This window comes from Heteronotia binoei, chromosome 2, assembly GCF_032191835.1.
Source record: "Heteronotia binoei isolate CCM8104 ecotype False Entrance Well chromosome 2, APGP_CSIRO_Hbin_v1, whole genome shotgun sequence".
NCBI classification, from domain to species: Eukaryota; Metazoa; Chordata; class Lepidosauria; order Squamata; family Gekkonidae; genus Heteronotia; species Heteronotia binoei.
The window spans coordinates 51740149-51762874 of record NC_083224.1 but is presented as its reverse complement, the minus strand read 5'-3'; the positions used below and the strand labels follow the sequence as shown (position 1 = coordinate 51762874).

Below are 22726 nucleotides of genomic sequence, written 5' to 3'. Positions count from 1 at the left end.
TCCTTCTGAAACAGCTTTGCTAGAAAACTCCCTTCAGAACCCAGGGTGCAGAAAATGTAATCTTATGAATGAGATTTCCTGGGTCAAGGAAAAGAGCCATGAGTAAAAATTATGTAAAAAATGAAAGCCAAAACTTAAGTTCAGACAAAGACAGCAGATTCTGTGCAAACTTTCCAGAGTCCATCCGAATACGTTCCAGAAAAATTATTCAGACAAATTTGCTTGGGGTTTTTGAGAATCATAGTTAAACCTGGTTTTACAGGTATGTTCTTTTAATGAATTTTAAAGGTTTTAATTTTATTCTCTTTTACAGTGTTGTTTATTCTGATTCCATCTGTTAACTGCCCAGAGCCTTCAGGATGTGGCAGGCTATAAAACTGAGTAAATAAATGCCATATTGCAAAATAAGGCAGTCATGTGATTAATCAACTAAAGCATATTAATTCACTTGCCCTTTAGCCAACTAAATGTAAATTAACCTGCATATTATCATCAACACCTTTATACTGGTGCTGGTCAGAGGGCTCTGCTAAGGCACAGTGGAGGGACAGAAATGTAACAGAATAAACCAGAAATAAATAGAACCATTTCAGATACTGAATAAGATGTGCCATTAAATAAACAAGGTATATTTTCAGTATTTTCTTTTTTTTTTAAATTCCTAACAGAGTGACAAACCTTCAAGCTCCTGGCTGCCCACCGTTAAAAGTAGGGATGCTTGAACCACCACCAGTTCAGCTCACATTCTGCTTCTGGTTGTGAGCTGATTTGTTATTGTTGTTGAGTATTTCCTCTGTTCATGAGCAACTCAAGCCTCTTTGAACTCCATGCATTCAAACAGTCAAGTAAATACACCTGCAGCATTTTGCATATACATGTCCTCAGTCTAGTAAGAATTCAACTGAGGGAGAGGGAGGTAGCTGTGAATTTCCTGCATTGACCTCTGGGTTCCTTTCCAACTCTATGTTTCCCTACCTGCAGACCTGTTGTCATTTCAAATTATTTGGAGAATAAGTGATTGAAGTAGTCATGAGCAAACAGTGATTGTAAAAAAACATGGTGTTTTAAAAATAGTTGCAACATTTGGTGTTCTTTGCAGTCTGTGCTAGTTTTTTGCACAGCCTTATGGGGGTTGTAGTTCACCCCAGTGCTGGTAATTTAATTACCTGAACCAACTATCCATGATGCTGAGGAAGAATCAATTTCGCTTACTGCTTAAATGGAAAAGCAGCTATAAGGCTGAAGACAACAAAACTCCACAATCACAGCTACCATGCAGTTTCAAGGCTGTTCAAGTGTACCTTGAGTCAGACAATGGCAAGGCAAGGCAATCTGACACTTGTCTCATGTGCAATCAAGGCCATCAAAAACATATTCTCATCTCCCAAACTTTGCCACCAAGATTCTGGATCAGGTGGACTCTTGGTCTGATTCTTCCATTTAGAACCAAAGCAATCGCTCAAAAATAAATACACATTCTGTAGATTCAGATTGCCCCATATTGATGAAATGTAGATCCATCAACTCACTTTTTTGGTTGATTAATCAACTAATTATTCATGACCCTGCTAGAAAGCCATGGAATCTGGTGTATTCACACACCCTATCATATTTTACAAGAACCATGAATATGTCTCAATATGCTGTAGAAGGAGGAATCAAACATGAAATGCCATGGTATTCAAACATGGAAAGCCATGGTAAGGAGATAATCAAACAGGGATGGTAATCAGACAGGGAATGCCATGGTAAGGAGGATGGATAAGATCTGAACAGGCAATGTAGGAGGCCATGGTGTCTTCAGCCCCAGCTTCCCCTCAGAGACATCACAATAGAAAATGCTGCACAAGCAGCCCCTGCAGAAAGGTCACAGCTGATCCTGTCCTTGTCTCTCCCAGTGGGAGCCATTAGCACAATAAAGTGCAGAACTATTTACTAAATCTGCTCTAAGGCAAATATTGTCCCTCTTGAATGACTTCACTATTGATTATGAGAGGGGAGAGAGAGAGAGAACGAGAGCACAAGCACAGGGCACCATTGCTGTGCCTGAGCTCTGAAAAATGGCACTTGCTTCCTCTGTTTTTTCAAGCCTGTGACTTGGATCACAGGGAGGTCACTGGGGACAGCTTTGGAAGCCTGTTCCGACAAAACAGTGCTGCTGAAATCCAAGCTCAGGCCGACACTGGGCTATCTAATTGTGACTGGAACACAAGAGTTATGTAGAGCAGCACAGCCTGATATCTATCTCTGTCTGCAGGGGAAGCAGAAACAGCCAAGTCCTGCAGGGCTTCTGAAGCCATAATTGTTCTCCTCCCTAGGATGACAGCCTGTGCATTGCCCAATTAAAAGTGGAAGTCCCTCTGTTTCTTGGCGGCACCTTCCAGGAGGCCATCCAGAATTATGGCATCCAAAGGCATGACTCATTAACAGGAATCATTCAGAAATATGAAACAGTCTACAAGACAACAAAAGAAAACAAAGCCCAAGGACTGCTAGAGCTGACAAAGGTGTCTGTAGAAGAGCTATGAAGGATGCTATATATTAATTTTTAATATAATATCCCTCTAAAAGTCCAGTCATTCTGTGTTATGTTAGGCTTGCTACAGCCAGAGGTTAAACTTCAAAATGAGATGATAATTACTCTGGAATGCGTATGGGAAGCCATTTACAACTAATTAGTCCTTTGATCCCCATCCTATCTGCTACCTAGATATACAGAGCACTGAGGGAATCTTGTGGATTCCATCTGCTTATTTTCTGTTTCTGGCTCCCAGCTGCAATTAAATCTACATGTTAAATCTTTGTCTGGTTTGAAAAGTAATTAAAATGGTTTTCCCAAGGTCATCAACTGTATCTGAAATGAACAGCATTTTCCTCTATAAAGTGGGAGGTAGGTTTTTTGGTGCTTGCATAGGACATAATATAGGGTTAGTTCAAATTGTTGTGTCTTTTGAATTTTTAAATCAAAAACACAGTACGCTTTTGAAAGAAAACTCTAAAATTTCAAGGCAGATTCATTAAGAGTAGAGTCTGAGCCATGGGTTTGTCAAAAGGGGCATGCACATGGACATGCTGCAGCTTCAACAGAAAACATTGCACAGTTTCCAGTGAGCCCAGGTTCTTTAGGTGTTTCTTTTGTGTTCTGGTTCCTAACCCTCTTAAAAATTAATGGACATTTTTGAGAGGCACACTGAAAAAAAAAGCAACAAAACCAGAGCGCCACCTAAAATTCAAAATCATGCAGCTGGCTTTTGCTCAGCTTTACTGCAATATTGATGAAATTGTTTTGGAATCTAACTCGCTGTGTGTGAGCGAGGCTGCCTTTGCCTTGGGACTGAGAGTAGTAGCACTGAGATGAAATATTTCTGTACCCCAATCCAAGAAGAATGTTTCATAGGTTTGAAGAAGTTGTTCTGTGCCTGTAAACTGACATAGCACCCACCAACCTCATGAAGAAAGAATGGCCAAGGATAGGGTTTGCCTTCTGTTCATGCATCAAACCAAAGTATCCTGGGAAAACCAAATTCTGTGCTACGTTCTGAGTCCTCACAATATGTATTTATCAATGTACAATTTCTAGACTATATTCTCCTGCACAAAAATAAAGCAGATGTAGAGGTGAGCAAAACCCAGGCAGGCAATCTGCCTTTGAACTCTGCAATGCATCAATATTTGATTCTGTACTCAAATGTGATTGGTGACTTGCTTTTGCTTACAGATGCAAGTGGGTCTCTACAACTAAAGAGCCGCTGTCATAGAACTACTTGAGTGTAGCAATTGCACCAAGCATCTCTGGACAGGGTCACAGACTTTCTCTCCACTGATCTGATGCATAGAACAATAGAGCAAAACCAAGATTACCAAATCATCTATTTGCTTTATATAGAGATTTCCAACAGATCAATTTAAGCATTTTTTTTTAACAACAGAAGGCCTAAATTTTGACCTGTATTTTGCCAAGTTGTACTGTACACAAAAGCAGGGCTTGTTCCTTCAAAAGAAAAAGAAAAAAAAAAGGAAAGAAAAAGGAAAGAAAAAAGAAAAAGGCACAGAGAACATTAATTTTGCTGCAATGTGTATTAGGGGTATTCTCTTTTTTTAAAAAAATGTATCTGGAACATTAATTTTGTGCTAATGTCTACATGCTCCAAGTTTTTGTCACTGCAAAAACCTCAAATATACATGAAAATAATAAACCTTAGTTTAATAATCATACCTTTGAGCTATATACATTCACATTAAGCATCTCCATCCTTCTCTTAATGCCACTAGCAATAGCAGCTCCCTGAGAATTGGGACATTTTACAAAAAGCGATCAAAATGAACCTATTTCCCAAGAAGAGTCACATTGCTTGTTTCCACTGGCCTATATACCTCTGGGACCTGTTGTACCGGTAAAAGGCAAATTAGCCCAACAGTTTGTGAAGGAAGCCCTAGAGGTTTCAGAAACCAGAATGAAGTATGAGATAATTTATTGCAGATGAGGAAGATGTTTTGCACTTAGGAATATGGCTGGCACTTATCTTTCTGCACTGAGCTTCTTGCCCAGTTTGGTTGCTGCTGATCTTATGAAAAACACCAGGGCCGAGGTCAGACGCATATAAACTGACAAGATGGGCATGGATGAAAGCCAGATGCATGTCGGATTTTATGTGGTTGTCCAAACAACAGCATCTGGCAATGGTCGTTGGCTCGTTCATGTCCCGAACTGCCACAACTGAGACGCAGACTTTTTTGATAGTACATTAAATCCGGAATAAGAATGCTTCCGACGACTCCTGCGCGTACTTTCTATGTTTGAACGCTCCATTGTAGGTGACTCGTCGCAAGTGCACATCCGCTTCCCTGCGAGAGCCCACTCCAAATGATATCATTGCGCCAGCGATTGTTGACTCAGCCTTCCAACCTTCCGAGGTCGGTAAAATATGTACCCAGCTTGCTGGGGGGGAAAGTGTAATGACCGGGGAAGGCAATGGCAAACCACCCCGTAAAAGGTCTGCCGTGAAAACTTTGTGAAAGCAGCGTCACCCCAGAGTTGAAAACGACTGGTGCTTGCACAGGGGACCTTTCCTAAATGAGGAAGGGGGGAGGCAGATCGCCCACCTTTGCAGTCTCCCTGCCAGGGTAGGAGGATGACCTACCTTTGCCGTCTCCCCGCCAGGCGGAGAGACAGCAAAGAGAGTTGCCATGCCCCTCCCATTTAAACACCATGGTGGGGTGTTTAAATGGGGGGGGGGAGATCCCCCACCTTTGCTGTCTCCCCGCTAGGTGGAGAGACAGCAAAGAGAGTTGCCATGCTCCCTCCACAATTTAAACACCACGGTGGGGTGTTTAAATGGGGGAGGGGGAGGAAGATGACCCACCTTTGCTGTCTCCCCGCCAGGCAGAGAGACAGAAGAGAACTCCTGGGCTTCCCCTTCCTTTCCGGGTGTTTAAATGGGGGGGGGGCAGATCGCCCACCTTTTCTGGCACCTTTAAAAAAAAAACAAGCACAATATCCCACGGTACTGTGCTTGCACGCGTGTGGAATGCCGTCTCAAAAAATGAGGTCCGTTTGAGACCTCTGATCAACCAACAATGGGACCAACGCTGCTTAGAACTGAAGGATGGAGGGATGTCTGATCAGGAAATTTGTTGTAAAAAAGCTGCGGGGTATAATAGTGACAGGTTAGGGATGGATTTAATAGTGAGTGTGACTGCGGCCCAGCAGCTCCTATTGACTGAGGTGCAGGCAAAAAGCCCATCAAGGCTAGCCAAGAGATGCTGCTACTGCAACAAGAATGAGAGTTAAAATCAGACAACTTTATCTTCAGTTCACACACAACCATTTAATGTAACAAAGATCAATGGGGTTCTTCTGTTTTTGGAAGCCTACACGAAAGGGAGGAAATGGAACCCTTCATATATTGTTATGGACTTGGCAACTCCAGTTACAGAATTTCAAACAGCAGAGCTGGGAAAGACTTTTTCATTGAAACCCTGAAGCTAATAGTTTAGCTGGATCCTGGTCATGATAGACCACTGCTCTGCTCTGCCTCTCAATATAAGGCAACTCCTTCATGTATAACATATCACAAAATACCAGAAGCTTTTGTTATATGTTATACATAAGCTGAAGGATGGATTGGCATTGAGGCCATCACATGCCTATGAGTCTAAATATACTGAACCTCAGCCTTGCTTAGTCAGAATGTTCTTTGATGGAGCAAACTTCTTTCAGGTACAGAGAAAAATGGCCTTGATTCTCGTCTCTCTTGTACCAGCTTGCTTTGCACTGATTTGCTTTCTATCTGCTTTCTATTTTCATCAATTTAAATGGGTTTCAAGGTTCCATATCTTGGGAAAGTTGTAGCCACAGATCTGGGTTATATTGATTGATTGATTATGTGCTGCAATTTCTTAATTGCCAACATTGTGTTGAGTCTGCATTACATTATTTGCCTTGGTCTTTTGTGATGAGTTGCAGCAATTTGCATTGTACTATAATTATTTCTATTGTAGTTGTATCAGCATTTGCTCTGGAAGAATCTTCCTGCATTTGTATGGGAAGCCATCTTTCTAACAGCAATATATGCTCTGCAGGTGTCTCCATTTAACAAGATGAGTAATCACCTATCACTCCTTTAACCAACCTCTTTTAATTAGTGTAACAGTTGTCTTCTTTTGAGAATCATTCTTTTAATGTGCTGTGTATGTCAGTGAGGAGTGAACGAGGTGCCCTGAAAAGTTGCGTTTCACTTTCTTATCAGACCTTTATTGAAGTGGATTTTGTGAGACAATAGAAAAATGTGCAGATGTCACTTAGACTTTAATTGTGGCACATGGGACAACTATGTGGACTATTCTTTTAGCATCTGTGATGGTTTCCTCTGCAACAACACAGCCATATTTGAGTCATCCAAAATCTCTTGCAGTAGCTAATATGCTTGGATAGACCACTGTTGCAAAACACCATTATCCACTGGCAGAATTGCTCAGTTATATCCCAGAGGACCCCTCCCTTTTTGCCTTTACAAATACTGCCAAATTAGGAGGTAGATCTGGTTTCTCTGTCCTGTTTGTTGTAATGAGCAGGATTCTAGGTATGCCAGACAGAAGACAAAGAAAGGATGAAAGCATAGGCAAATGCACAGGGTAAAAGCTGTGGTTGTCCTATTCTGCAATAGATTTAGAGAGGGACAGGGCTTTTTTCGTAGCAGGAACTCCTTTGCATATTAGGCCACACACCCTGATGTAGCCAATCCCCCTGGAGCTTACAGCAGGCCCTGTACTAAGAGCCCTGTAAGCTCTTGGAGGATTGGCTGCATTAGGAGTGTGTGGCCTAATGTGCAAAGGAGTTCCTGATACAAAAAAGCCCTAGAGGGGAAATCTCTGGGTTGTGACTTGGCAGGCATATTTATTGTGGGAGGAGTTATTTTTCTTAAAGAGCTGAATCTTAAAGAACTACTAATCTGAAAACCCTTCTAAGATCTGGACAAACACATTTATGCACATTAGACTCTTGTGGGTTTGTACTGGCAATATAAATGAGTGACAGTGATCCATGTGGACCTGGCAGGACGTGGACCTGGCTTGCGTGACCGAGACCTGGGTGCGAGAGGGGGAGACGGTGGCTCTCTCCCAGATGACCCCCCCGGTTACTCGGTCTTTCACCAATCGCGGACTAGTGGGCGGGGGGGAGGCGTGGCGTTGTTCATACGGGAGGGTTACTCCTTCCGGGCTCTCCCGGCCCCAAAGATCGATGGTATTGAGTGTGCCGGCCTAGCGTGGGATGTCGGAGAGGGGTTGGTGATCTGGCTGGTGTACCGTCCGCCTAACGCACCAGCCAGCACCTTACCATCCCTGATGGAGGCTGTGGCAGGCTGGGCGTTGGAGTACCCGGGGCTTATGGTCCTGGGTGACTTCAATGTCCACACCGATGACGCAGCCTCCAATCGGGCGTTGGACCTGGTGTCTTTCATGGCGACACTAGGACTCTCTCAATTTGTTACGACCCCTACGCATCAGGCAGGGCACATGCTAGACTTGATCTTTGCGTCCGGGATTCGGGTGAACGATATCGCGACAGAGGCGGTGCCATGGTCGGATCACCTAGCCCTCAAGGCCCGTGTGGAGATGCTGCCCCAACCCTGTAAAAGCGGAGAGCCTATTTTGGCTCGCCCGTGGAGCCTGATGGACCCGGAACGGTTCCAAATGGCCCTACGGGATCCCTGGCCCACTGGCGGTTCCCTTGACGCCCTGGTTGATGCCTGGCAAGATCGGCTATCCAGGGCGATCAACGAGATCGCACCTCGACGCCCTCTGCGCCCTCGTGTGAGGCTGGCTCCATGGTACACCTTGAAGCTACGACAGCTGAAACAAGGGCTCAGACGACTAGAGGGACAGTGGCGGCGCACTCATGATGAAGCGACGAGAACATCCTATAGAACGTTTATGAAGTCTTATGAGATGGCAGTCAAGGCCGCGAAGAAAGATTACTTCGCGGCCAGGATTGCGTCTGCAAATTCGCGCTCAGCACAATTGTTTAGAATAACTGGACATCTTACCACACTGCCTCAAGGCAGACCAAATGTTAGAGAATTAGAAATAGGCTGTGAGGCTTTTGCGAATTTTTTTGCAGACAAAATCACGTCGCTCCGCCAGGACCTGCCCATCACATTGGATACAGTATGCGAACTGGAGACTCCGTGCCTGTCTTCCAGTTTAGTTCTGGATCACTTCAACCCACTCAGCCTGGAGGAAGTTGACAGAATTCTCTCCTCTGCACGCCCAACAACTTGCGATCTGGACCCATGTCCCTCCTGGCTAATTAAATCTTGCCAGAGGGAGCTTAGATGTCCTTTACGGGACATCATAAATAGATCCCTCTTGGAGGGACGCTTTCCAACATCCTTGAAAAAGGCCATGGTTCGCCCCCTCCTGAAAAAAAGTACAGCAGACCCGGCCGAATTGGCAAACTACCGACCGGTCTCTAATTTACCGTTTTTAGGTAAAATTATTGAGAGGGCAGTGGCGTTGCAGTTGCAGGATTTTCTGGATGACGCTTCCATCCTAGACCCTTGCCAGTCCGGCTTTTGCCCGGGTCACGGGACGGAGACAGTGCTGGTTGCCTTGGCAGATGACCTCCAACGGCATCTAGATCGAGGTGGCGTGGCGGTGCTGATGCTGTTAGACCTGTTGGCCGCGTTTGACACGGTCGACCATCAGCTACTTACCCGCTGCCTCGCCAACGTAGGGGTTAGGGGGTTGGCCTTACAATGGCTCTCCTCCTTCCTCGAGGATTGGGGACAAAGGGTGGCAATCGGGGGTGAGCTGTCCCAGAGGCGCACACTAGATTGTGGGGTGCCTCAGGGAGCGGTTCTCTCACCGATGCTATTTAATATCTATATGCGCCCCCTTGCCCAGATTGCCCGGAGGTATGGGCTAGGGTGTCAACAATATGCAGATGACACCCAGCTCTATCTGCTGATGGATGACTGGCCTGGCTGCGCCCCGAGGAATTTAGACCTGGCACAGCAGGCCGTGGCAACCTGGTTAAGGCTGAGTGGGCTGAAGCTGAATCCAGCGAAGACAGAAGTCCTTTGCGTGGCCCGGGGCGCTCTGGGGAGGGAAATACCTCTCCCGGTTTTTGATGGGGTGCCGCTGAAGGTGGCGCACCGGGTCAAGAGCCTGGGAGTCCTACTGGAGCCCTCATTATCAATGGAGGCCCAGATAGCAGCCACTGCTAAGTCAGCCTTCTTTCATCTGAGGCGGGCAAGGCAGTTGGCCCCCTTCCTAGAGCGCCGGGACCTAGCAACAGTGATTCATGCAACGGTCACCTCGAGACTGGATTACTGTAATGCCCTCTACATGGGGCTGCCTCTGTGCCGAACCCGGAAGCTGCAGCTGGTGCAGAACGCAGCGGCTAGGCTGTTATTGGGGCTCCCAAAATGGGAGCACATACAGTCAGGGCTGCGCGGACTGCAATGGCTGCCAGTTACATACCGGATTTGTTACAAAGTGCTGGTTATTACCTTTAAAGCCCTATATGGCCGAGGACCTGCCTACCTGAGGGACAGTCTTTCCCCATATGAACCCCAGAGAGCACTGAGGTCAGCAGGGAAGGACCTGCTAACTATTCCCGGGCTGAAGGAAGTAAAGCTGCAGAGTACCCGTACTTGGGCTTTCTCCATTGTAGCTCCACACTTATGGAACCAGCTCCCGGAGGAAGTGCGGGCCTTGTGGGACTCTGACCGATTCCACAGGGCCTGCAAGACCATCCTCTTTGGCGAAGCCTTCACCGACTAAAACCTGAGAGTCTGCTTAAATGACTTATTATCTGTCGGAATAGCACCACGATGTTAATTTTATTGTTTTACTGTTTTTAGAATTTTAATCAATTTGTTATCTATTGTCTAATTTACTGTATAACTTGTTATATTAACCGATGTTGTTAGCCGCCCTGAGCCTGCCTCGGCGGGGAGGGCGGGATATAAATAAAATATATTATGTATTATTATTATGTGGACTAAGTGGAAATCCAGGCACTATCTAATAAATGAATTGAGGTACACTGCAGTCTGTATTCATATACAACCCAGTTCTCTGCACAATTCTGTATACATAAAAGTTCCTGCAGGAAAATAGGGTCTTGTTTGTATGTATACACCAAAGTGATTAGCTTGTGGTCATGAAGCAAGCCCATGACAAGAGATGGGAATCAAATCTAGGACCTGTAAATCTCAGATCACAGGTCACTTATACTAGCCCACATTAGGGTTGCCAAGTCCAATTCAAGAAATATCTGGGGACTTTGGGGTTTGAGCCAGGAGACTTTGGGGGTGGAGCCAGGAGACATTAGGGGTGGAGCCAAGATCAAAGCTGTGACAAACATAATTGAACTCCAAAGGGAGTTCTGGCCATCACATTTAAAGGGACGGCACACCTTTTCAATTCCTTCCTTCCATAGGAAATAATGAAGGATAGGGGCACCTTCTTTTGGGGCTGATAGAATTGGACCCCCTGGTCCAATCTTTTTGAAACTTGGGGGGTATTTTGGGGAGAGGCACTAGATTCTATACTGAAAATATGGTGCCTCTACCCCAAACAACAGCCCCCCAGAGCCCCAGATACCCGCAGATCAATTCTCCATGATTTTCTATGGGAATAAATTTCCATAGGGAATAATAGAGTTCCCAGCTTTCTGATGACCCTGAAGCGGGGGGAAAGTCTCCAAAAAGGGGGATCTCCTGCCCCCACCTGGGGGTTGGCAACCCTAGCCCACATATTTACACAGCCAGGTTAAAAATAAAAAAGATCATATTGAAATAAAAATGGCAACAAAAGAGCATAAAAACACCAATAAACAATTCAAGTCAATATAAAGCAACACCTACCCACCCAAACATCAAAACAAATACACAGAGAAATGGATTATTTGCAACCCTTTATGTTCAGGGGGCATGTCAGAGTATACAAGGGAAGGCCTACAAAGTTAGGTCAGCAAAATTATGGTTTAATAGCCAATAAACTGAAAAAAAACAATTTCTCCTTTGCAAATTTCTAACATAGTTTATTTCATTGATGGAAGAATGCATTGTGGAACACCCAGATTCATTTAGCTTCTATTCAAAATGCTATGGGATAATGGCATGCCTTGGTTTAATATAGAATTGTTTGGAGTGGCACTGCTGGATGTATTTTTTCTTACCAGCATATTGGCTAAATCACAAACGGAGGAGTAATCTTCAGAAGTACTATTATCAGATTAAAGCTGATCTAGTCACTGTGGGCAGCCTTGCTAGCTAAAATTCAGTGGAGAGGTCTATGCAATACAGAATGCTCTTCTTATCCACATGCCAAAGACATCCTGCTGCTAATGTCCATTATGTTGTTTTAAACCAAGAATGACGCTAGCATATTGTGGGCATCCATGATGACATGCCAGTCACCCCCTTTTCCTTTGAGTTAATAAAAAAATACTTTGCTGCAACCCCCCCCCCCCTCCCCGAGTGCAGCCAACTGGCAGGAAGGCTCAATGGGAGGCAGATATTACATCCAGGAAAGAAGGACAGAGACACTCCAGGGAATAACACAATAAACTGCACCAGACAGCGAAACAACCTATAAGTGGTTTCTCTCATACCTTTAGATTGGCCTGTGAGTCTTCTCATGACCAGCAAAGAGGATGAAACCCCAGTTTCCTGTTGGAATTCAGCCAGCAGGATGACTTGACACCTACACAATAAACCATAAGAGGAGACCTGGTCTTTATTATGTTCCTGGTCATCATTGGAGGAACAATGAGGGCTGAATCCTGATGTTTATTCTGCCAGTAACAAGGTATTTAGATTGATAGGGACTATATACTTAGCGGATGCATTTATAATTGTGTTTCCTTTTTTGCTTTTGTGGATTTTTTCTGAGTTTGTTTTGACTTCCTAGTTAGGTCTAAACTTACACTATCTCCATTCAGTTCCTCCCATATTTTGAATATCTCTTTTGTTTGGAGGAAGTGTCTCGTAGGTTTTTTTCATGGGCTATTTACATATGCCCTACAGCAGGGTTTCCCAAACTTTTCTTTCCTGTGGCCTGGTTATTTTTACACTTCTCCTTCATGGCCCACTAAAATCCGGGGGTGGAGCCAGGAGACTTTGGGGGTGGAGCCAGGAATTATGTAATTTCCTGAGGTGTCACTTCCAGGTCAAGGGTCAAGTGATGTCACTTCCACCAAAACCAAAACTCTACCTTTTCCTGTGATGTCACTTCCAGGGCACTCCCCCAAACCTGCCTCTTCTTCTGAAATAACTTCATTTTCAGAAAAATCTCTCTGAAACTCATGCTGAGCCAAAATGGGGGTGGAAGGTGGGTGGTCTGCAATTTTTTCATACATTCCCAGGGTCCTCTCTTTCCACCCTCATGCCTGCATGCACCTATCTGTTTGTGTGTTCTTCTCCAGCTTGCAAGCACTCCTAATGCCCATGTTCAATTGCCTGCACTACCTACACACCCCTTCCTCAACAGCACTGGCTAGTGTATGCAGTTGGAAGTGCTGTTGCCATTGCCATCAGGAATGCCAGCACTATGTACCACCCACACTGGGCCCTGGCAGCTGCTGTACCTCAAAATATGCTAACACATTTAGTAGGCCCTTCCTTCAGCTGCTACTACTGGAACCCTGCCTCAAGCTACAACCAAGCTTGCTTGGTGTTTCCCATGCCTTTAAAAGCAACCTGTTGTGCAGATATTTAGCCAGTGAACTTCTTTCATCCTTTTTGATATCTACAGGAGGAGTTTGATTTTGGTGTCAGACAGCTGTTAAAAGCAGGACCAGTAAAATGGTACCAAGTTCATAGTACCATCACTTCCAGTGCTGTTGAGATATACAGCAGTAATCTCCAATAATCTCTTTCTGCCCCACACCTCTAATTATCACTCACTTACTCAGAAATCTCAAAGAAAGGCCAGCTGGCTACAACTGGGGATGCCAATTTTTCATTGACAGCACTCCTATGTTTGCAACAACAGTATGATAAACAGAAAAGTTTCATCCGGTAAAAACAGAAGGAAGGAAGGAAGGAAGGAAGGAAGGAAGGAAGGAAGGAAGGAAAGAAAGAAAGAAAGAAAGAAAGAAAGAAAGAAAGAAAGAAAGAAAGAAAGAAAGAAAGAAAGAAAGAAAGAAAGAAAGAAAGAAAGGGAAAGAATGAAATGGAAGGAAAGGAAAGACATGGAAAGAGAGAACATAAGAGAAGCCATGTTTGATCAGACCAGTGGACCATCCAGTCCAAAATTCTCTCATACAATGCCCCAAAAGCACCAGAATGTCCACCAGTGGGGCCAGGGCACTAGAAGCCCTCCCACTGTTGCTTCCCCTCACCCCCAGCACCAAGAATACAGACAGAGCATCCCTTGCAGATGGAAAAAGAAAGAAGGTAAAAAATTAACTACTGGAATGCCCACTCCCCGCCCCTCCCAGCTGAAAAAAACACACACCCCTTCTTTGCCGCCCAGGCCTCCTGGGAAATCTCCCCAAAAGAACATACTGCAAGGCACATGAAAGCTCATACCTTGAAGAACACTTCATGGATCTAAAGTGCCATTGGACGCCAGCTTTTCTCTCAAACACTGGGAGAGGGGAGAAGGAAGGAGAGGCAGCCCAGCTCCTCTCTGCACAACACAGAGATGGGGAAAGGAAGGAAGTCAAACAGAGCTCAGGCTTTGCAGACTGTGTCAGTCTTCAAGGCAAGCTTTTCTCTGCACAACACAGAGATGGCGGGGGGAGGAAGGAAGCAGAACAGAGGTCATGCTTTGCTGGGGGCGGGACTAGCTTTGGCTTTCCTTGTGACCTGGTAGTAAGGCTTCCGTGGTCCAGTACCAGATCCTGACCCTGCAAATGGGAAACAGTGCCCTACAGACCTCTCAGCATTTCTCTGCAGGAATTGGTATAAATAAGTGGCTGTCCAGGGTCCTGAATGAGAAGTTATAGACATCTTTTATCAGAATCATCTCATGTCTGGTGCCAGTGAAAACCCCTTCCCCCCTGCCTTTTGGTGGTCCCCAGCACCTTTGCCCTTCAACCCAACCAAGGAAGTTGCCCCAAGGTCACCATGGAATGTGATCAGCACCACAGCTGCATATTTTCCAAAGGATGGGAAGCTAAACTAATGCAAATTCTTGCTGAATATATATGATCTTCATTGACAGGAAAAAGAAGCAAATTAGCCTTGTAATCAAATACTTCTCTTCTCTTAGCAAATACATTTCCTGCCACTTCCATCCAACAAGCATATATTCTGTGCAGGCAATGGATGCTCATATAAATACTGTTCATTATGTACTAGATCCAGCTTTCTCTTGAGACTGCCATTCAAACACTGACAGAGGGTGAGCTGATCAAGTCCCTACATCTGTAGCTACCAAGGACTCACTTTAACCCTTTGCTTGAATTGAAATCATAGCAAGTTGACTGGAGTAAGTGTATTTGCTACATTTTCTGGTTAAATGAATAGTTAAGAGAATCTGTATTCCTACTGTGACATTTTCCTGCTGCGTTCTCTTAAGCTTTAGCGAGTTCCTTCCTTCATTTCTCCGGTGCGTACATATTTGTATTTGAGGATCTCTGACTTTCTCAGCATGCTGAGATGGAGTAATGGAAAAGGAGTACATTCCTCTGAGTTCAGTGGGCCTTATTTTACATTTCTCACAGTACACACACCTCTTTCCCCTGTCTCTTCCTTCTGCTGCTTCAGAACAACATGGTTCCCCACCTGAATCTTTCTTCATATTGTGTTTCTCTGAATATTCTTTATGAAGAGGGATCCTTGATGGAATTTTCCCCCAGGGGTCTAGGAAGGCTTTCAGCAACCTGTACATGCTACTCTCCAGGTAAGGGGAAAGCTGCTGCCACCAATGCTCGCTCACATCGCAAGCAATGCCTCATTTTTTTCTTGAGCAATTAGAAAATATGATGATCACTCTTGCTTCATTTCTCTCTCTGACTGTTATTTTTTCCTCTATTACTCAGGATCTTGATCCTGATTCTAAAAGGATCTGTAAATTTCTTGGGGATAGGGAGTTGATACACATAGTTGGCTTGAACCCTGACAGCTTATCCTTTGATGATACATCATGATTAAGTTGGGAAAAACTTATGTCTGCTTGCATTCCATATGGCCCTAATCTTTGAAAATCTTGTAATTTGGTCAATTTCCATAGAGTTAGTTGGTTTTGCATGGTAATGTTTCTTTAATTCCTTGTACAACTTACCAACCCACCTGACTTTTGCAGTAATAAAGTATACTCTGTGGAACAATTTAAGAAAACCTTAAGGGCATTGTCAAGCATCTCAAAAATTTCATTTCCAAGATGCTCTTCTCACTAAGCTACCTGCTTGTTTGCTGACAAACCAGCTGCCATTGCTGCCCAAGCAGCCACAGCCTGCAGCATAGTAAGTGCAAGATGAAGAGAGAAGTCTGTCCCCTTCCCTCTGATCTTCTTGAATTCTCTACATCAGGCTGGAAAGCTTCATGGCAAAGACTCAGTGAATGATATTTGTCCACTGAGGCTTTTTCACATTTGTTTTTATTATCCAAATGAATGAAATGAATTGGCCCTTTTCATTTCATTTTTTTCAATCTTTTAGCAATGAGAGCTACTCTGATCTGAACACAAAATCTGATCTGGGTGGCAACCAAGAAGGAAGGGCTGTTTCCTTCAGGATGTGAAGCTGAGCTTCCCTGAAGTATCTGAATGGTGACTGTAGGAAACAATATTGTTTCTTATCTTGGGCACAAGGTGGAATACAAATGCTTGAAATTAATTAATTTCTTTAACTAATATATAGCCATACATATAACAAGAGTACCATATATTTTTGAAGTGCTGTGATCTTTTGTTTTCTCTCCCTCAGCACAAGACAACAAAAAAGGGTTAACAAACTCCAACAATGACAAATGCTCCTGGTTTCATTCCTTGCTCTGCGTCCTACCCTGAAGCATCAGCACTGCTGCAGTCCAAGTGAGCCTGTCAAATGCAGGAGCAGATGGACAGTGTAGCCCTTAGTGTTAGGCCAGACTCGGTGTAAATTTCCCCACAGTCCTCTTCCAAACAGCTGCCAATTCTAGCTGAGCCTGAGCACCTTTTACATAATTTGTCTAGCTTTGCTGTGTTGTGGATAACAGAAATAAGAGAGGGTAAGGAAGGCACTGGTTTACCCAGTGCTCAATTCAGCTTGGTTGGTGCCAATGCCAGTTAGAAAAGAATGCTTTGGACAGGGGGGACTGGTTTGGATTGGCCCTGTAGCCTAGGTCATGACAAAATGCTTTGGAAAGAATTGCTTGGTACAGTCTAGATTAAATATAATGTGACAGAGAGCAGGCCTGTGGATCCAGAAAGAAGTTGTTGTTGTTTTGCACTGGCATATTGTAAGTAGGGTTGCTATTTGTTTACTTTTTAAATGGATGGTTACTATTTCAGGGGAGGGAAGGCAGCATGGTATAGCCTGATCTTGTCAGATCTTGGAAGCTAAACAGGGTTGGTACTTGGAAGGGACACCTCCAAGGAAGACCCTGAAGAGGAAGGCAATGGCAAAGCACCTCTACTTGAAAGTCTCTAGCCAGGACTGTCATGTTGGGTGTGATTTAGAAATTTACATTTAGTAATTTAGATTTACATGCACAGTATTTCAGGAACTCTGTCCATATCAAGTGAAATTAAAATGGATGGAACATACCCATGGTGTTTTGTTATCGTTGTTGTTTTGTGGGGAGATTGCTTCCTAAGAAACAAAATGTCAATGAACAACAGTACATTTTGACTAAATAGTTTAGATCCCCTATGGAAAGTTCTCTGTGCTGATGGTGGCACCACTGACAGAGAGTTGGTCTAGAACCAGGAAGAGTTGGGTTCCACTCCCAAGGCTGCCATAAAACTTAAGTGACATTGGGCTGATCTTTCAGCCTAGCCTATCTCACAGGACTCATTCCATCTATGCCATCTGAAGATCTTTAAAGGAAGGGTGGAAGATAAAAGGTAATAAATAAAATAAACTTCACATGAATGAATGTCAATTTGAGTCCATCTTTCCCAGCAGTTCTTGTACACAGCACTGACATTTGAAAGACAATATACTCTCTCAATAAAACTAGAATGACCACTAGTCTTTAACAGCCTATTTTACAATTCTGTATTTAAAAATAGAAATGATGCACTGAAGACTCTCTAAACATTTTGACGGTCTTGCACAGCTTGATCATTTGGTGAGAGCAGTTCATCCCAAATTTGCTAGGTTAAATATGGCAGCTGTAGTTAGCTAAGTCGAGATAACAATGAAATTAATTATAAGATTTCCCTCCAATAAATTTGTGCAGTGCTTCAGTTGTCTCTTTATGCTGAACATGAACAATCTTGATAGTTCACTGAATTATAAGAAATTTCCCTCCCTCAAACTTTTTAGGTGCTGAAAGCGTCTGTCTGTCTGTCTATCTATCATCTGCCTGTCTGTCCAAATAAGATCTTGGATACCACTTATTTTAGTGTATTCCCTTTTGTCTGGTTTTATGTGTTGTATTTGGCAAGGAATTATAGGCTGTTCTGTCATCTTGAACCCCACATTTATAACATTAAACTACTGGTAAGATGTGTATTTGCTGTATGTTACATTGCTGCTACTGTAGGGCTAGCAAAAGCATACTACTACCAAGGTGTGATTTCCCCAAAAGCAAACTGTGATGCTTCTGGTCCAGTGCCTGACTGGCTCCCCTCTCTCCTTGTTCAGGCAAACAGTTCTTAACCAATCAAGTGAGGCTCAACAGGACTCAGGAGCTAGGGAGAGAGTCATTTTTGTGAGGGAGCCTACTTGTCCCAATAGGAATCTGTTGCTGCTCCCCAACTCCATCATGAGTAGGGTTCAGAGCCTTTCCCTGTGGTAGACTACTACCACCTCCTGATCCCTGTTCCCTCTCCTGTTTGGTACCAGGAGGAGCATTCAAACTGGGGCTGCTTTCATAAGGTGAGTCACAGTGAGGTACATAGATAGGAATCAAGGCAATAACTTTATCTTAAACTAAAAGAAGCTTTACTCTACAGGCACAACACTAGAGTATATATAGATTACAAGAGTAGGGTGAAGACTAATCAAAAGAAATGAAATTGAGAAAGATTGCTAACCCACTTGGAAATTACAGATCTTGAGCATCTGATCTCTTTTTCCTGTAGGGAGATTCAAATGGGTGTGTGCCTGATGAGGATGCTGTCCTTATATAGTAGCACTTCTCCCACCACGGCACGCACATATGCACAGAAGGGGCAGCTCCTTTTCAAGTCTCCTCTTCCATATGTGTAAACAGTCTTAATCAATCTGGGTCTCAGATTTTGGCAGCATCAGCACACCAGACCCTACTCAGCCAACAATGAGATGCATGTTTTCACTCCTGGCTGTGAAACTATGCCTACTTGGCAGGATGACATTTTTCCCAGTCTTGGTGCCACCACCAACATTGGTCAGTCTCCATAAATATAATCCCCTTCTGCTCTCATCCATGACAGACATTGTTTCCATGTAAGCAGGAGGCTCATTCCCTTGTCAGTGATACATGATACATAGAGACTAAGATGAGAAAGAAGTCTTTGTCTACCAGTTGGGGAGAATTAAAAACTGGATTTCTGATAGTCATAGAAAAATGTGGAAAGTAAAGAGTTCTGGGGTTTAGTTATTTATATTTATTTACTTCATTTAAATCCCACCTTTCTCCCCAATGGGGATCCAAAGCAGCTTACATCATTTGCATCACCTCCATTTTATCTAATAACAACCCTGTGAGGTAAGTGAGGCTGAGAGTGTGTGACTGGCCCCAGGTCACCCAGGAAGCTTCCACGGTTGAGTAGGGATTTGCTCATGTGTCTCCCAGATCCTAGTCCGTCACTCTAAATAGTACAGCACACTAACACTGGTAGAACAGGTCAGTTAAGGGTAATGGGAAAAATTAAGGAATTGGACCTAATAAAGGGGTAATAGGAAAAAAAAAAGAATTGGACCAAATATCCAGAAAATGACATTTTATAACAATCTCTGATGGGGAAATATGGGTTATTCCTAAGAAAATATATATCTAACCTGTGATACAAATTTAAAAGAGTGTGTACCAGACATTTGGACATACTGGAAAGAAACCATTTCAGAATTCTCTGCCATCAATGTGCAATTGCACATTTTCTCTTCCTAACCTACCTCATAAGATTATTGTAGACATCAGGAAGGACTTTGTATGCCATTTTAAGGTGCCTGGTTCCTAGAGTGGGATTACTATTGCAACAACACATCACAAGTAGGGTAAAATAGGGCTGTGTGGAGATTTTTGGGGTGGAGCCTGAGCAGGGCAGAGTTTGGGGAGGGGACAGACCTCAGTGGGGTATGATGCCATAGAGTCCATCCTCCAAAGCAGCCATTTTCTCCAGGGTCTTGGTCATCTGGAGATCAACTGTAATAGCGGGTAATCTCCAGCTGCCTCCTGGAGCTTGGCAACCCTAAAACTAACCTGTCATTAGACCTGTTCCTTATTACATGGTGAAAATCCACTGCTTGGTGAATTTTGATTTGCCATAACAGGAAGAGCCAATATCCAAGGATCAAAAAATGACATCACTGTGCGTACCTGGCTGCCACAACCTGGTTATATCCTGGTCATTTTTCTGAGCCCTTTCTGATCAAGGGTGTCTCTGATCCAGGGAGGGCATTATTGACTAGGCCATGTCAGTAATCAGAGATGAAGTCAAGCTGAGCATTCTTGTTTGGTCATTCATGCTGGTTAATGTTGTAATTAATGATCATTTTGGAACCGTGTATGAACAAGGAGGTCAATTTTCAGTTTCTCAGTTGTGTTAAACTAGTTTTAAGGAAACCAATCATGAATAAATCTCTGTCAACTTGATTACTCCTTAATTAATATTACTAGGAATGATACATTGGATTCCTTTACTCCAATGGGCTTGAACTCAAGTTGCATTGATTTCCTTGGAATAGTGTAGTGAGCCAAAAAAAGAAAGAAGAAAATTAACTCATTCATACCTAGATTATTTCCAGTTTCACATGTAATGACAGGGGCTAATTTATGCCTGAAGGCAAAGAAGAAACACTGGGCGATTTCCCACACAGTTTACCGAGGAGCGAAGTCCCTCCTCACCGCACAGTGTCTGCTCGGATTTCCCACCAACTGCTCCACAGATTCAGGAAGTGCTGCACCTTTTGCATTGCTAATGTAAACTAGGGTTTTAGCGATTCCATTTGAGACGCAAAAGGTGTGGCACTTCCTGAATCCATGGAGCAGTTGGTGGGAAATCCGAGCAGATGCTGCGCGGTGAGGAGGGACTTCGCTCCTCAGTAAGCTGTGTGGGAAATTGCCCACTGATAACTACTTACTCTTTAAGCCCGTTTTCAGCTTCTTTTTCTTCTCCATCACCAGAATTAACATGCATAGAGCCAGGAATGCACTTTGAGATGGCAGCCCAACTACCTTTATAAAAATGCCCTCCTGAACAATTCTGTTTTACATAGTTTTTGGAATAAGACAAGTGTGAGGTGGGAGTACTCTGCACTGGTTTATATTGTATTTGAAAAGCCTTTATAGGCTGCGATCACACACACTAGATAATGCACTTTTAGTCCTCTTTCAGAGCACTTTCCAATTGGATTTTCCCAGTTCACACAGTAAAATCCAGTTGGAAAGTGCATTGAAAGTGGATTGAAAGTGCATTATTTAGTGTGTGCGACCGCAGCCATAGTATATTAGGTGTGGTATTCTGCTGAAGAGTGACCATATCCTTATAGATTGAAAGTGCAGACAACTTTGCGCATTTCATAACTAGAATGGCACTGTTTTTAACCATATCATCCACAAAAAGGCAGGTAAAGCTACGGAATAGCAGCTAAAGAAAACATTGCCTTTTAATGTGAACTGCAGTTTGGTCAGAGCTCAAAAAAAGGCTAATTATGGATAGCCGTTTCAAGTGTCTATCTTCAACTGTAAAATGCACTTTTTATGTGCTTGTTTGCTTAAGTGCTTTAGCCTTATCTACTTGTTTGGTTTGTAACAACCAAACGGAGGGGATTTGCTTGCACCCTGCTGAATAACTGGAGGAGATAGCATTGGTTTGCTGAGTGATGGAGAGTGATAGTGATGAATTTGAGAGAAATGAGAATGTCTGGGTCTACCCATATGGCCAATGAATGGAAGGCTATCTTATAAGAACATGAGAAAAACCCTACTGGATCAGATCAGTAGTTCATCTAGTCTAGCATCCTGTCTCACATACTGGTCAATTGGTTCTTCTGCAGATCCAACAACAAGGCATAGAGGCTGAGGCCTTCCCTTGATGTTGCCTCCTTTCACTAGTATTCAGAGGTTTGCTGCCTCTGCATGTGGAGATTCCCTTTAGTCACCATGACTAATAACCACTGATAGACCTATCCTCCATATATCTGTCTAATATCCTTTGAAAGCCATCTACGCCTGTAACAATAAAGCAATAACATGTCAATCAAGACATCAATTAATAGAAATAATGAAGTTATAATAATGTTCAGCAGGTAGCAACGGGAAGAGGAGGAACAAAAACAGTGAAAACTGGAGACAGTCTTAGTGAGTTTGGGGTCCCGTACAGATGTTCAGGATGAGGCCCTGTCTGCCAGTCTGCCCTGGCCCCACCTCCTAAAAGGAGTGAGGAATGGAAAAAGAACCTGCATGGCTAGGCCCACTGGCCCCACCCCGGTCCTACCTCTCAAAGGAAAGAGAGAAAGCACCTGACCAGATGGAGGCAGCAGCGTTCCGATTTTGTACATTAATTTGTGAAAGAACTGAACATTGTGAACATTTTCTACACATATACCACAAGTTTTGCAAAACGCTTCCCGGAGGAAGGACCTGGTCATCCGAAACAGACTTTACTTTGCTAGCAGTCCGTTGCAGCAATTTTTGGACTTATGATTTGGACTTATTCATTATTTGGACTATTTGTACACTGTTGTATATATGTGCATAATTATGCACAGCAGAATGTAAAATAATGAGGTTGCTGAAATGCACTTTTTTCCTTGTATGAATTATACTTTGAAATAGTATTTTTCACAGAGTGTTTTTTTTATTTGGTTGCAGTAGTATAGTGGTGGCAGAAAAGATAGCAGCCAAACAGCAGTAGCAGGGTTATTGGGAAGCTCAGTGCCTCCCATGTGGGGCTCAGGGCAGCCCCTAAGACC

At 43.6% G+C, this 22726-nt stretch overlaps 1 protein-coding gene across 2 annotated transcripts in view; it reads right to left on the bottom strand.

Moving 5' to 3' along the window:
* Window positions 1-22726, bottom strand: part of DLGAP4 (DLG associated protein 4) — a 422133-nt gene that overhangs the window by 157547 nt on the left and 241860 nt on the right. For both annotated transcript variants that reach the window (XM_060230962.1, XM_060230961.1), the window contains one exon: window positions 12125-12216. The gene's annotated coding sequence lies outside the window, so the exon portion shown is untranslated. The remainder of the gene's footprint in view (window positions 1-12124; window positions 12217-22726) is intronic.